A 7,801-nucleotide genomic window follows, 5' to 3' on the forward strand; every position below is an offset into this window, starting at 1 on the left:
GCAGTGGAAATGACTGGAAAATGTTTCATGTATTTTTCCAGAAAAATCTGATTGATAGAATAACTTTCTTCAGGAATGTGCCGGTTTTGTGTAAGCTTCCTCAGAGGAAGGGGGGAACTGCAGAGCATGAGAGACCCACTTCAGGATGTTTGCCTGGAAACCTCGAATTCCTGCTTTGCCTTATTCAAACTAGGGACTTTCAGGTGAGCAGCCTGGATGTTGTACAGAGATTTCTTAATAATTCCTGTTGAGTTTTCCATTTTATATAGTTACGTTGGCTCAGAGGGACAGGCAGGTGGCCAGCACCTGCCTCTTCGACAGTTCAAAAGTAATTCCCATGCTACAGCTGTTTTGCATGCTCTCTTGAGGAACTGGCCTGGCCTCAGGCAGCAGTGAGGGGAATGAGCTCGAAAGGTGCCAACAGTCAACATGCCCAGCCCTGGCCAATTCTGCAAGGAGTGAGGGATCCCCAAAGGGTGCTGTTGTCACAACCCGCTTGAGAACCGCTTGTGAGGTTCCCACTCCCCTCGGCTCCTGATGGTGTTGGGTATTGTTTGGGGCTCTTGACCGCATGAAAGTTGAGGGGTGCAGTCTGAGTCACAAAGGAAGACTCTTGCTGGAAGTTTACACACAAGTGTTACCGTAGCCCTAACACTAGTGTAATCTGACACTGATACCTTTTCTTCTCTGGCTTTACAAGAAAAATCTCCAAAATGTTTTTTGTTAGCCTGATAGATCAGGAAGAAAATGTCACATTTTACAAACTTATTTTGGAGTGGCAAAAATGGTTGCAATACAGCTGTACTCAGGAGCAGTTAACTTGCTGAAGGACATCGTGTTATGATCTCTGTTAAACAAACACATACACTTTTACAGAATAGCATTAATTTTAAGATGACAATATGACGTTTAAATAGAGGAGCAGGTACAGCATATGTTACTGTACTAAAATTCTATGCGAGATCAATGATGAATTAGGAAAGCTTTTGAAAGATATGTGAACATATATATGTGTCTGCCAATAAGTGAAATGTATTAGAGAACTGTACCTATAGGGCTATAAAACAGCATACGATATGGCTTTGATATTTTCTGTTGAACGTGGATAAGTAGTGGAGACATCTGTGCACCATCACTACCAGCTGTGGTTTACTGATGGCCAGTGTGCTAATTACATTATGTATTTTCCAGCAAGGCAACAGGGTTCTACCAGAGAAGTATAGAATAAGACAGAAAAATACAGCTGGAGTAGAGAGCTAATGCCTGATAGGAGGGGAAATATTTCATTTGGAGTGCCTGCTAAGCTGAACACTTTTTGTTCTTAGTGCTGTGTAAAGTGGAATGTAGGCTGTTCGTGCAATTTTTGTTCTGAAGAACAATTTAGTGGGGTGCCAGGGGTTTAAATTGAACAAGGTGTGATGTCTAAAATTAAGGAAAGAAAATGAGAAAATAGCTCTTCTTGAGTTTAAGCTGCCCACATCTGCTTCATCTGACTCAGTTCAGGCAAGCAAACAATTTGGACATAATTCAACAAATCATTACTCACATGCTTAGTACTCAGAGTTTTATACAGCCACTGAAATTAAGCACGTAGGAGAGAAATTAGACTTTGTTAAGCACAGTGTTTCTTTTTCAAATAACTCTTGCTCTGATTTGATATGTTCAAAAATTCAGTATTGAGTTGTCAGTGCCTTACATTCACAAAAGAGTAAAACTTGCATTAATTTGCTAGGGTCCAAAGTGCTATAAAGATTCTTCCTACTTCTCTGCTGCCTGAGGTTTATACGTGAATGACCATGCAGACTGCCTTGATTTCTCAATCACGTTCTGTAATGTCTTGTTCTCTACAAGGTACTGTGTGTCAGTTGTACCGTATTGTTTTCCAAGACTAATTATATCTTACTGCTTTTACTATTTCATACACAAAAGAAGTCATGAAATCCACTCAGCCTGGTTTTATCATCAGCAGGAATTCACACTAATTATCTAGTAACTTCATTCATTATTTTCAATATCATCTTCCATTCTTTATTAAATGTAAAATATTTTGAGCGTCCAGTTCTAGAGATAATAAGACTTTCTATTCCTTTCAGAAAATTTCCTGACTCCAGTAAGATTCACTCACTTACCAGTTCTAGATTCAGTGTTCTTCATATGCCCTTAATATCACTGTAAAATCATTGTGTGATCTTATTAGACTTTTCTCTGACTTGGCTTCTACTGCACTTTGTCTTCCTAATCTGAGTCTACGTGCAACGATTCTGTAAGATTTCAAGATGTAAAAAGCCATGCTTTACTGAGGCTATGTAGTATGTGAAACCAAAGCAGTTTTTTTTTTCCTCCTGTTTCTTACAGTCACTGTTATCACAGATTTTGCAGGTTGAGTTTTTCTTCTTTCTACTTCATTAGCCTTCTTTAAGTGATATTTAATGGACCAGCATGGTGCAATAGACACAATGGAGTGAAAGAAACCTTTCCTTGCTATTACTGTCTGTGGCATATTTCCCTTAATCCATGCAGATTTCAATGAGTAGGAAGTGTTCTATATAGTTGAAAAAACTTTTAAGAAGGTGAGTGAGATTTGAACAGCAGCTTCTCGTGTTCTTTGGTGTACAAAAGCTTGCAAGTGCTAGTGAGTGTGTGAAGGTGCAAAATGCACACTCTTGCTTCTGCCTCTAGGATAAAGGTAGCTTTGGGATGTCTTGTATCATTTTGATGTCTTCTGTATGATGAATCACAGAAAGACAATGTGTGTCGCCTGAGAAACAGCGCTAAAGCAGACCGAGGCTGCCAGTTTACTTTTTGGTTGACCTTTATCATTTTCAAAACTAATAGGATTAAAGTACTGTTTAAAATATTTAAATGTTCTTCAGTTTTAAAGCACATGCTGGTATCCTGGCAATTAGATGCAAATTCTCTTCAGTGTTACAACAGAAGGACGCTTACTCAGAAGTACATTTTTAATAATTAAAAACCATAAAAACCCATAAGTGGAGTAATAAAACTGTTTTAAATGATATTCGTAAGATCTGTGGTAAAAACTTCAGGAGGGAAATGGTGATTTTTTTAACTTCTCTGTCACTTAAGTAGTTCAAAAAAAATTTTCTTGTAATTTTCTAATCACACATAAAAAGGTAAGCTTTAACTGTGCTCACAATATCATAGAAGAATGAGAAAAGATTTTTACTGTCTCAAATAGTTTCAACTTGAAATATATTATATATATGAAAACGTGTAGCATGTTATATGTAGAATAGAAATTTTACATATTTCTATGAACTCTGAATTTAGTAGAAGGGTAAATGCTCTGAATGTGAGCTTTAAATTGGACTTCCCAGTCACCATAAAGCTAGACAAACTTGCTTGTTAAGCAGAGAAGAGGAGAGCACAGAATCAACCCGTAAAGCCTAAATGCGATCTTACGTCTTTCCCTTCTCCCCTTTGTCTGGACTTTTATGTTTGTTATTGACAGCTCTTGAGGGGTTTGTAGACCTGACACTTGTCTTTTGAGGGGGGAAGTTATCCATCAGACTTGGGTTGCTTTTGCTCAGGCAACCCAAAGAAAACATCAGTATGCTCAGTTATGCTACCACTGCCACATGGTCTGCTCTGAGATTCAAGGTGAACCTCAGGAGTTCTGGTCAGCTGGTGGAAAATGTGGGCAGTTCACCAAAAAAATGAATCCCTCTTTTTTCAGCAGTACAGATTTCCTTGTTGTCTATGACCAATCAGCCTACAGCAAACTCTCCTTTGTGAAGGTTTATGGTAGAAGCACAGAAAAAAAAAGTTTTCAGGAAAAATATTCTAATGTTTGTCAATTAAATTTGTAATTTTCCTTGGTAAATAGATACTTAATCATGACCATTTGGTTTAGTCAAAAGCTCAATTTCCTATTAACACAGTTTTGAAAGAAATCTATGACCAGCCCTCGTATGTTGACACCATGTTAATAACCTATATTTTTATCTAGCAAGACTCTTGAGTAATTGCAGTTACTAAAACAACTGGCATCCTCTTTCTGCCTTCAAGAAATAACACTCTGATGGGAGTGGAAGAGCCCTGAGAGGGTTTTTCTCTCCTCATCTGATGGTCAAACAGGTCAGTACTTTCACCATCCGCTTAGCTGGCTCCCATATGCCTGCCTGAGATTTTCTGAAGAGAAATATATGCCTATGTGCCATGTAACTACCACAGTGTGGGATTCACTGCATGTCACAGTGCCCAAAACTCCATTAATTTCCAGAGCAGCATGCCCTGTGTAAAAGTGAGAGTTTGTACTTTACTTTTAGCAAGACATGGCATAATTTTGAACAGAGATTCTTAGACTCCAGACTTTCTCGCAAATGTTTGTGAGTAGAACTGTATAACTCTATGAAAAATTAAGCTCGCGAAAAGTAGCATTTTTGGAGGGATTGGAAGTATTTGAAGATTAATGGCAGCAGATAATTTTGGCAGAAAAAATATGAAAGGGAAATATGGAAACTGATAAATTTCAGCAAATGTTGAAATGTTTTATTTGAACATTTTTGAGTGAAACTAGCTTTTCAGAGGAGCATCTTCAGTTCAACATGAACCTACATTTGGGAGAAAAAATATGTTCTCAAATGAGTTAAATTACTTGAAAATGAAATGAAGCAATTCACTGTGGGTTGATGCAAAGTAATTGCTGTTTTGATTTGTGTTATGGTTTTTTTCTTGAAATATTTTTATAGCTCTCTTTGGCCCAATTTTTGCAAGTCACCCATCAAAACAAAACAAAAAATCTGTTATTTGTCCAGCTCTGTTTGCAAATTTCATTTAATTACTTCTAAATTGGATGCTTTTTGGATTGCAAATAGATCTGATTAGAAAGTGGTTTGAATTAATATTCTGCTTATTTTATATAGGGAGAGTTTAGAAAGCATCATTTAAAAAAAACCCCAGCTTTTCTGAGCTGATGTAGCCCAATAGCCCCTCAGCAGTGGTGGCGAATGGAAAAGCAGTGTTCAGAGGAGCTACAGGGATACCCCTCGTAACTCTTGTTTTGTGCGGCTCTTTTCCAGATGCTTGTTGGTAAAGCGTAATGAATGGGTCATGAGTACAGATGATTTTATGTTGCTTAAAGAATTTTGGCACTTTCTTGTGACCTATAGGTCAGTAAAGCTATAATCAGTTGATTTATCTGTAGGAAATGCTGTTGCGATTAGGACATTGGCTATTCTGTAGGTAGAAAATAAATAATTAAGATGTAGGCTGAAAAGACTGGGGAATTAGTGCTGTGTGCGATTAATTAGCTTATTTGCTCCAGTTTATTTCTGATCAAATAGAAGATGCTGAAGGAGTATAAAATAAGGTTCTGGGTATGCTCTAAGGGCCTGTTTCTTCCCCAGTTGACATTAAAGGCGAGTTCCTACTGATGTGACTGATGCCCTAATTGACTGGCTTGACACTGATGGTTTCTCATTTCTCAAATCCAATAGCTTTGCTCCAAGAGGGATGTTGGGAGGATGTCAGTTCTGTATGCAGTGATCACATGGAAAGTAAATATTTGAAAAAGAGGATTAAACTGCTGGAAGAAGAAAACTTTGGAACAAAGGGTTGTTGGCTACCAAGCCACCTTGTTACAAGCGAGAACATACAGGAAGACTGTTTGCTCTGTGCCTGCTTTTCCTGCGGGGGAATGTGTCTGCGTTTCTCAGGTTTGTGACCTTAACTTTCCTTATTAGGAGTCGCAGCATTTCATCCCACAATTTTAAGAGAAGACTATTGTGCAGAGACAACTTGTTTTATTTTTAATCTAGAGCACACCAGCAACATGCTTTTTAACCTGTTCATTTAATATTTTGTTTCATTTTTCACCTCTCCTTGTTTTTCATTTTGTTAGGCTCGAATGCTGCCTTGCTGCACGGCGATTCTCACTTTCCTTTTTCCACATGGCTGCTTGGTTTGCAGAGGATGCCTCCTTACAGATGTGTTCCTTCCCCTGACAAACAATTACCCCTGTTCCCCTCCACGGGAGGCCATTAGGACATCATCACGGGTTCTGCTAAGTCATCTCACAATCACAGTTCTGTGCAATCACCTCTCATCTGAGTCTATCTAGGCATATGCCATGCGGGGAAACTAGCAGTCACAAAACACAGCACCTCCAGGCATATTATTTGTTATTTTGGTCCAGGAGTGTGACAGATAATGGCTAGTGTCTGAGGGTCTCATTGGCTGCGATGACTGGCATCATATGCAGAAAATGCGGAAAAGCCAGAATGGGTGATCACGTCCCTACTTAATAACAACAAAAGGAACAATTTTGTATTTTCACTGCAGTTAAAAGCACTAAAGGAGGAGACTGAAAAGGTAATGTTTGGAGAATTATTCTACTGAATAGACTCACAAAGCTAAATTTACATCACATCTGTTCTTTATTACTTATTGTTTATGAGCTGTGTGTACAAAGAGCAAATGTGTCAACAATTTGCTTCATATTTAGCCTAGTTATCATAATGGAGCTAAGCATTTAACAAGATTTTACTAACAAAATACCATAAGACTAGGCATTTGTAAGCTTGAAATGTGACAATTATTAGAAGATACTTACTCCTTAAAATCCCGATTTACCAGGTGGGTCCTCCCATGCTAAATTGAGAAAGGCAGAGAGCTCCATTACTGATACATTATTTGAGAAAATGTTCACACTTTTCCACTAGCTCTTCACACACTTCTAATTCTTGTTAAAAAATCCTTCATTAAATCGTATGATTTCAAGGATTGTGTTAGACATCAAAATAAATGCACCCAAAACCCTCTGTTTTTTGATAGAATCAAGCCAGCTGTTTCGTGGAAGAGTTTCAGCCTGTGTAAATGTTACAAACTGCTGAATTACTAAAAGGCCCCTTGACATATGATCTCATGTTGCTTAATAGGCCTCCGATTACTTTGGGGAAAAATGGGTTTTATTGTGTTAATCATATGAAAACGAAGTTACTAATCCCTATCTAATTATGAGAGTTTTTCTTTTTTTTAACTTGTAATAATATCCTAATTATTTCCTCTTATTGAAACAAGTCCTGTTTTAAAAGTAATCCTCAGGAAACAATATGTAAAACTATGCAGTGAAATATCTTGGCTTTAATTTTAATTTATGTGCTTTTTGAATGTTTTTGTTTGTTTGTTTCAAATTGTATCAACAAATACGGTTTGGCATTGTGCCTCTAACAAATTCCCTTCCTTCCTTGATAGCTCTCTGAGCAGAACCTTAATTCAGGTTCCATACAAGATGTTTAGCTTATAGTGATATTAAATCAAGTGAGTATAGAGTCGCCACAATCAGTCCTGAAATAAAACACAGAACTATGCAATTTAAGATTATTTGACTGCTCACAGGCAGATGATTAGATAGCATAATCATTTACTGTGCTCTGTCTGCAGAAGTACTCTGGTTTTGAGTATTTTGTGCTGTGAGGTGCGAGAGATTTGAAGGCAGGGGAAGAAAGGATGAGAGTATTGAAAACAGGAGAGGTATAAGAAATGATAAGTCATTGTATAGACACCACTGAGAAACATCTTAACCTCATGCCCAAGTTAAAATGCCTTTGCAGCATATGAGACTGAGAACAGCATAGTGAACCTTGTAGTCAATGGAAGGGAAAAAAACCCCATGGTTTTCCAGCAATGAACTCATCAGGGAGCTCCTCCCTAATTTAGGCTCTAGCTTGCAAAAAAGGAGTCGGTTGTGTTTTTTTTCCCTCTGACACTATTAGATCAAAACAGTACCCAGGCATTAGACAGTATTTATTAGCTTGTAAGGCCAGAGATAATGATCCCA

The 7,801-nt window shown here is 37.9% G+C and overlaps 1 long non-coding RNA gene across 1 annotated transcript; it reads left to right on the top strand.

Moving 5' to 3' along the window:
• Window positions 1–7,110, top strand: LOC135329216 (uncharacterized). Its single transcript, XR_010390585.1, has 3 exons — window positions 1–203; window positions 5,460–5,678; window positions 5,864–7,110. It is a non-coding gene; the product is annotated as an uncharacterized LOC135329216 (long non-coding RNA).
• The last annotated feature ends 691 nt before the right edge of the window (window positions 7,111–7,801 follow it).

Source organism: Dromaius novaehollandiae, chromosome 9, assembly GCF_036370855.1.
Source record: "Dromaius novaehollandiae isolate bDroNov1 chromosome 9, bDroNov1.hap1, whole genome shotgun sequence".
NCBI classification, from domain to species: Eukaryota; Metazoa; Chordata; class Aves; order Casuariiformes; family Dromaiidae; genus Dromaius; species Dromaius novaehollandiae.